At 37.2% G+C, this 7,399-nt stretch overlaps 1 pseudogene; it reads left to right on the top strand.

Annotated features, from left to right (window-relative positions):
- The first annotated feature begins 2,657 nt into the window (after nucleotides 1-2,657).
- Nucleotides 2,658-3,722, top strand: LOC138161347 (translationally-controlled tumor protein homolog; annotated as a pseudogene).
- The last annotated feature ends 3,677 nt before the right edge of the window (nucleotides 3,723-7,399 follow it).

The raw sequence follows: 7,399 nt of genomic DNA, 5'->3' as shown, positions 1-7,399 counted from the left end.
GGTCAGTATAAATATAATATATTCATATACATACTATAATAACAACATCACCGAGTGTCATACTTCTTATTAGCTGGGGGAACAGAATACAGCTATGAAGGAAACAGGGATGATGTGTCCTGCAGATTCATCAAATACTTTCACATGTGATCTTACATCATCAGAGAATTGGCATTACCAATGGGGGGCACAGTACATAGGTTGCTGAATTTGGAGACAGGAAGACCTGAGTTAGAATCCTGTCTCAGACATTTTTGCTGTCTGACTCTGGTCAAGTCCCTTAGCCTCCCTCAGACCAATTTTGCTCATCTGTGAAATGGGGATAATAATAGGACCTTCCTCTCAGGGTTGCTGTGAGGTAGGTAGTGTTATACAATAACCCTGTGGGGTAGGTTGTGTTATTGTCCTCATTTTACAGATGACAAAACTGAGACTCAGAGAGTAACTGATCTGCCCAGAATCACATAGCCAGGAGGTATTGTAGCTGGAATTTGAAGCCAGATCTCTTCTGACTTCACATCCAGTGGCTATTCCCCATGCTGTCACACAGGCCCTCTGTAAACCAACTACCTAGAATCTACATCCAGACCCCAAATAGCCCATATGTGCCTTATTTGTGCCGTTTTCTCTAAAGGATAGCCCATGGACAGAGGACCCAGAATGTTCCTGTTCAGTCATGTCTGACACCTTGTGACCCCCCATTTGGGGTTTGCCATTTCCTTCTAGTGATCATTTTACAGATGAGGAAACTGAGTCCATCAGAGTTAAGTGACTTGCCCAGGGTCCTACTCCTACTAAGTGTCTGAGGCTAGATTTGAACTCAGGAAGTTGAGTCTTCCTGACTCCAGGTCCTACACTCTTATCTACTGTACCACCTAGCTGCTGTAGGATCCCAGAATGTTCCTTTGATTTCTTGAGATTTCTTCCAGCTCATGCTTTTATGTGACTGTATGTTCACTTTATAGAACTATTTACCTTCAAATACCTGGTGATGAAATGTATTAGAGATAAGCTTCTGCTTTTCAAGCTAAACTTTATTTCATTACAGCACTTCCTAGGCCTCAATATTTAACAGTAAAAGGGTATAAATATGATTGGTGATTAAAGAATAGCTTGTCGTATTTAGGCTTCTGTGAATATGAAGCTACAAGCCTGGAGTTTAAGCTCTGGTCCAGGCATCTGTTTCTGACTTGCTGAGTGACGTACCCCCCTTGGGTGACACTCTGTCCCTAGTTATTCTTTCCAGCACTGGTTGTATCTTCTCGTACTCTGGTCTCAGTGGGGAGGTCAAAATGATCTTTGCTCCCCATTTCCACTTTCAGACCTCTCTACCACCACTCTGTAACTTCTCTTCTTGTGAGGTCCATCCTGTCAAGATTGATAACCCAATCTAGATCCTGGTGATGCCACCTACTGGCCCCCAAGGACATTCTCCTTCCTTTCTCAATATGTTCAGTATGTGACTCAAAGTTTCTCTCCAATTTCAGTTCTAGTAATTGGGGAACTTCAAATACATGTTGGACATGCAGAGTCACTTTTGGTGGATTTAAATAGTTAAGTTTAAGAAATGATCTGTTGATTATTTCCAATTTATTTATTTGTACGTAAAAGGTTGCCTGTTGTCTCCTCCATTAGATTGTAATTGAGAGCAGGGACTGTTTTTTAATTTCTTCTTTCTTTATATCTTCAACATTTAGCATAGTGAATGGCACATTGTAGGCTCTTAAAATATTGACTTAACTGGATTTATTGACTAATTTATAGGAAGATATCAATAAAAACCACAAAGCATGGCATGTGTACCTTTGAAGAAGAAAACACAGATCCATTGGAAAATCAGAAAATTGTAGAGGTGAATGATATGATGAAAACCTTGTTTTGAGATTGTGATGGAGTAAGGGATGGATTGGATGGGGGAAAGACCAAAGCTGGGGAAATCTATTAGGAGGTAATATTCTAAGTATGAGATAATAAGAGCTTGAATCCTAGTGGGAGCAGGAATGTAAGAGAGAGGATGGATATAGGAGAAACTGGGAAGGTGGATTTGGTGATAATGTCAGCTCAATTATTGTACTCAGCAATTATCCAGGACTATTGTTTCTTCTTGTCCTTGTAGGCAGTTTCTAATTTCACAGCTAGTTAGCATCTTCTCCAGATATTTACAGTTAGATTGTCTTCACAAAGTCTCTCTCTCTCTCTCTCTCTCTCTCTCTCTCTCTCTCTCTCTCTCTCTCTCTCTCTCTCTCTCTCTCTCTCTCTCTCTCTCTCTCTCTCTCTCTCTCCCCGCAGCTTTGAAACTGTTGAATTTATTATGTATATATTTTCAGAATTTATTTACTTTTAGTTTTTAACATTCGTTTCCACAACAAAGTCTCTCTTTTTAAGACAATTGGGGAAAAATGAAAAGACTCTATATGTTCTAAAATCTTTATAGAATCTCTATGTGGTGGCAAAGAGATGGAAATTGAGGGAGACTGGCGAATGACTGAATAAGTTGTGATATGTGACTGTGATGGAATAGTACTATGCTATAAGAAATGATGAGCTTGATTTTCCTTATCCAAGTGCCACTTGGGTTACATTGCACTTACACGGAGCTTTGGGGCCCTCAGAGCTAGTGCAGCTACTGCCTCTCTCCTTCTGCTACCACGATCATCTACTGGGACCTCATCCTCCAGGATGAGATGTTCTCCGACATTTACAAGATCCCAGAGATCTCAAACAGACTGGGCCTGGAGGTGGAGGGGAACATGGTCAGTAGGACAGAGGGTACCATTGATGATTTACTCCTTGGTGGAAATGCCTCTGCTGAAGGTCCTGAGGGTGAAGGACCAGATGCCATCGTAATCACTAGAGTTGACATAGTAATAAACCATCATCTACAAGATACTAGTTTCACAAAAGGATCCTACATAAAAATACATCAAAGACTACATAAAATCAATCAAAGGCAGACTTGAAGATCACAAGCCAGATAGAGGAAAACCTTTTATGATTGGAGCTTGTAGCAGCAAGCACCTCAGCATCCCCAGGCTGGCTGCCAACATAGGTTCTTCGATGTGCTTTGCTAAAGAAAAGCAACTCAAAATGGGTTATCAATATTGCTTTAATCAATCAAATATATCATTTACCTTGTTCAGGGGAAAAGTCAGCACCCCAAACTTCAGAGTATACAGACAGAAGTTACAAGAAAATAGAAAAACATATCAAGCAGATATGTTGCCTGACCATTACATCCATACCTAGCCAGTTACTAGAGAGGGAAACATCACCATCTGGGTTTTCAGAGTCAGGGGGCTCTCAACGGCTGCCCAGAGTCTCATCTGGTCAAGTCACACGACACTTCTCAAAGTGAGCCCCAAAACAAAGTCTCACAGCTGGGATTATATAGCCTTCTCCTGGCTCAGAGAATGTAACAACCCTTTTGACCCACTGCCCAATCACAAAGCACCAAGGTGTGGGTGTTCCTGAAAAACAAGCCTCTCATCACAGGCTCCAGGTGCACTTAACCTAGGGGCAAGGAAGATCTTAAAAATTTACATTCATATAACAGAGCTGCAGAACAAATCAAACATATCCTTGCTAATTTTAAAAACTATCAGTTCTTCCTAGGCGAAAACATGAATCCAGATGACGTGGTGGCTCTCTTGGACTTCTGTAAGTATGGTGTGACCCCATATATTATTTTCTTCAAGGGTGATTTAGAAATGGAGAAATGTTAACAAATTCATCTGATTACTTTGAATCACCTGTCATCATAACTGACTGTTGGTTTCTGTCACCTGTACAACATCGGGACTTGGACAAACCTGTACCAATGTCATCTTAAGCTTTATTCATTTGTTTTTGGCCTTGATTTATTTGGAGTGGAGACATTGTTTTTAAAAACATGTCATGTAGGTTGTCTAAAATAAAACACATTTATTACTCCCCCGACCAAAAAAAGAAAAGAAATGATTAGCTTGATGATCTTAGAAAAATGTAGATAGAATTGCATGGAATAATGTAGAGCAAAATGAACAGAATCAAGAGAACACTGTATATAATAACACCAATATTATTTTAAGAACAACTTTGAGTGACTAAGTCATTTTGACTATTATAAATACCCAAATTAACTACAAAGGACTTATGAAAGAAGATGCTATCTGCATCCAGAGAAAGAACTGATAAGTAGAAGTGTGTATAGGGTTATTTTACATATATGTGTATATAGACACACATATTTGTGTCTAATGGTAGCCATCTGGGGTAGGGGAAGAGAAGAAAGAAAAAGGAAAAAAGAAAGTTACATGATAACTTTATTATATTTAAAAGGAATGGCAAGTTGTGCATGATAGATTCATAGTACATGTGCAATCACCATTTCTCTATTCTACTAATACTATGAAAATTCTTGTTTTATTTCTTAAGTTCAGAATAAAATAAATACAATTTAAAAAAATACCCTGATTTGCTGTGGAAGCATGCTGAAATGATCCAGTATTTAAGGTTTTCTCCTTTTATATCAAAATCCTGGTTGATTGCTGAGATTCAGGAAGGTTTAACTTAAGCCATTTGCCTACTACTAGGTGCATTTTTTTTTGCCTTTTTTTTGGAGGTGGGACAATTGGGATTAAGTGACTTGCCCAAGGTCACATGGCTAGTTTTTTTTTGGTGTATGTGTTAAGTGTCAGAGGTCGGATTTGAACTCAGGTCCTCCTGACTCCAGGGCTGGTGCTCTATTCATGGCGCCACCTAGCTGCCCCTACTAGGTGCATTTTGAAAAGAATGGGGCAATGGCATTTGGGCAATGGTTGGGCTATGAATACAACAGAACACTATGGTATTGTAAGAAATAGGCTGTTTCAGTGACATCTGGGAAGACTTTTATGAACTGATGCAAAAATGGAGTTATGAGAAGCAGGAGAACAATTTATGCAACAGTAACAATGTAAAAAAAATAACTTAAAAACACTTAAGAACTCTAATCAGTGCATCAACCACCTGTGATTTTAAGCCTGCCGCTTGACAAGGGAGTGATGGACTCAAGATGAAGAATGAGACATTCTTTTTGGACATGGTCAGTAAAGAATTTGTTTTACTTGACTGTGTATGTTTGCTAATAGTTATTTTGCTTCTTTTTTAATGTAGGAATTAGAAGAATAGAAAACATATTTTGCTAATTAACAGTAATAAAAAACCCGGAAAGGATGAGGCAAGAACCTTTTCTTACAAATCTCCTGCCAACAAAGCATTAAGGCCATGTAAAATTCTGCTTTGAGGCAAAATTAGAAAACACATTTTGCTTTTTTAAAAAGGCTATTTTATCCTGAAAAAGGAAAAATGACCTACATGTACAAAAATATTTATAGCAGCTCTTTTTGTGGTAGTAAAGAAGTGGAAATTGAGGAATAGCTGAATGAGTTGGGGTATATGGATGTAATGGAATGCTATTGTACTATAAGAAAGGATAAGCAGGATTACATTAGAAAAACCTGGAAAGACTTACATGAACTGATGCTGAGTGAAGTGAGATGAATCAGGAAAACATTGTACACACTAACAATGTGTGATGATCAACTATGTTTGACTTAGCTGTTATCATTAACACAATGATCCAAGACAATTCCAAGACTCATGACAGAAAATGCTATTCACATCCAGAGAAAGAACCATGGAGTCTAAATGTTTTTTGGGGGCTTTACCTCTTGTTCTGTTTCTTCTTTTATAACCTGACTAAATGTGGAAATATGTTTAATATGATTGCACATGTATAACCTATATCAGATTGCTTGCTGTCTTAGGGAAGGGGGATGGGAGGTAGGGAGAAAAATTTGCAGCTCAAAATCATGTTAAAAATAAATGTTGAAAAATATCTTTACATGTAATTGAAAAAATGAGATACTATTTACTAAAAATTAAAAGAAAAAAGAAAAAACTTCAGGTTAATAATTTTTGTGCATTTATCTTTTTTAGTTTTATTTTTTAATTTTGCATTTAACAAACACCAAAAAAGAGAGAACATTTCCATCCATATGCTAAGTAGAACAGAAAAAAATGTATTAGTCAAACGATTTATTTCTATTACATGCAACTTGTTTTTAAAATTTTGTAATAGATTCAATTTGTAACTTTCTAAACTGTCCTATTTGTATGTGTTCCCTTCCTAATTAGGGAATCTAGGTGGCACAGTGGAGAGAGCTCTGGATGTAAAATTAGGAAGATTTTAATTCAACTTTGAACTCAGATATTTACTAGCTATGTGATGCTGGGCAAATCACTAAACTGTTCTTTGCCTTCTTCATCTGTAAAATGGGGATAATAATAGCAACTATCTCCCAGGATTGTTCTAAAGATCAAGTGAGAGTAATTGTAAAGTGACTGCACAGAGACGGGAATTAAGTGCTATATAAATATTAGTTATTATTATTCCTTCTGTTCTCTTTTATGAATTAAAAAAAATTCTCCAGTGTCTTTTGCCTGTTGTTCCTTCTCCCCCCCTCTCTCTTTCCCTCCCTCCCCCTCTTCCTCCTGCTTCTTCTTTTTCCCTCCTTCACAATACTATTGCTGTCTCCCACTATACCCCAACTCCCTCCCCATAAAAATGAAAACACTAAGAATCATCCCATCGCTTTCATCAAAAGCAAAACAGAATCCTTGTAACAAAGAAGTATATTTAATCAAAACCAATCAACTCATTTTCTATTTTCAAAATGTTTGTCTCTTCCTTCACCTTGGGTAGCATGCTTCATTATACATAGGTCTTCTGGAATCATGACTGATCATTACATTGATAAGAGTTCTTAAGCCCTTCAAAGTTATCTGTTAATGTTGTTTTTGCATAAATGTTGTTATATATATATATGTATATATATATATGTGTGTGTGTGTGTGTATACATATATATAATGTTGTTATTGTAAAAATTGCTCTCCTTCACAATGTTGTTATTGCAAAATTGTTGTCCTGGTTTTGTTGACTTCAGTCTGCATCAGTTCACATATAAGTCTTCCCATATTTCTCTGAACCATTCCTTTTGTCATTTCTTGCATCACAATAGCATTCCATTAAATTGAAATACTGTAATTTGTTCACCCATTTCCCAATTGGTGAGCAACACTTTAACTTCCTGTTTGTAACCACTACCAAAAAAAAAATAAAAGCTACTATAAATATTTTTGTACATATGCATCATTTTAATCTTTTTTTGATCTTTTTATGGGGTACAGGTCTAGTAGTGGTATTGCTGAGTCAAAGGATGAGTAGTTTACTTATGGTTTGGTCATAGTTCCAAATTGCTTTCCAGAATGGCTGGATTACTTCACAGCTCTACTAACAGTTCATCAGTATCCCTGTCTTCCCACAACCACTCCAGCAATTGAAATTTTAATTTTTCATTTCATTTCATTTTCATCTT

This window comes from Petaurus breviceps, unplaced genomic scaffold, assembly GCF_028583685.1.
Source record: "Petaurus breviceps papuanus isolate PSGF00001 unplaced genomic scaffold, PetGlider_PUasm1.0 118, whole genome shotgun sequence".
NCBI classification, from domain to species: domain Eukaryota; kingdom Metazoa; phylum Chordata; class Mammalia; order Diprotodontia; family Petauridae; genus Petaurus; species Petaurus breviceps.
This window is presented reverse-complemented; position numbering and strand designations above follow the sequence as displayed.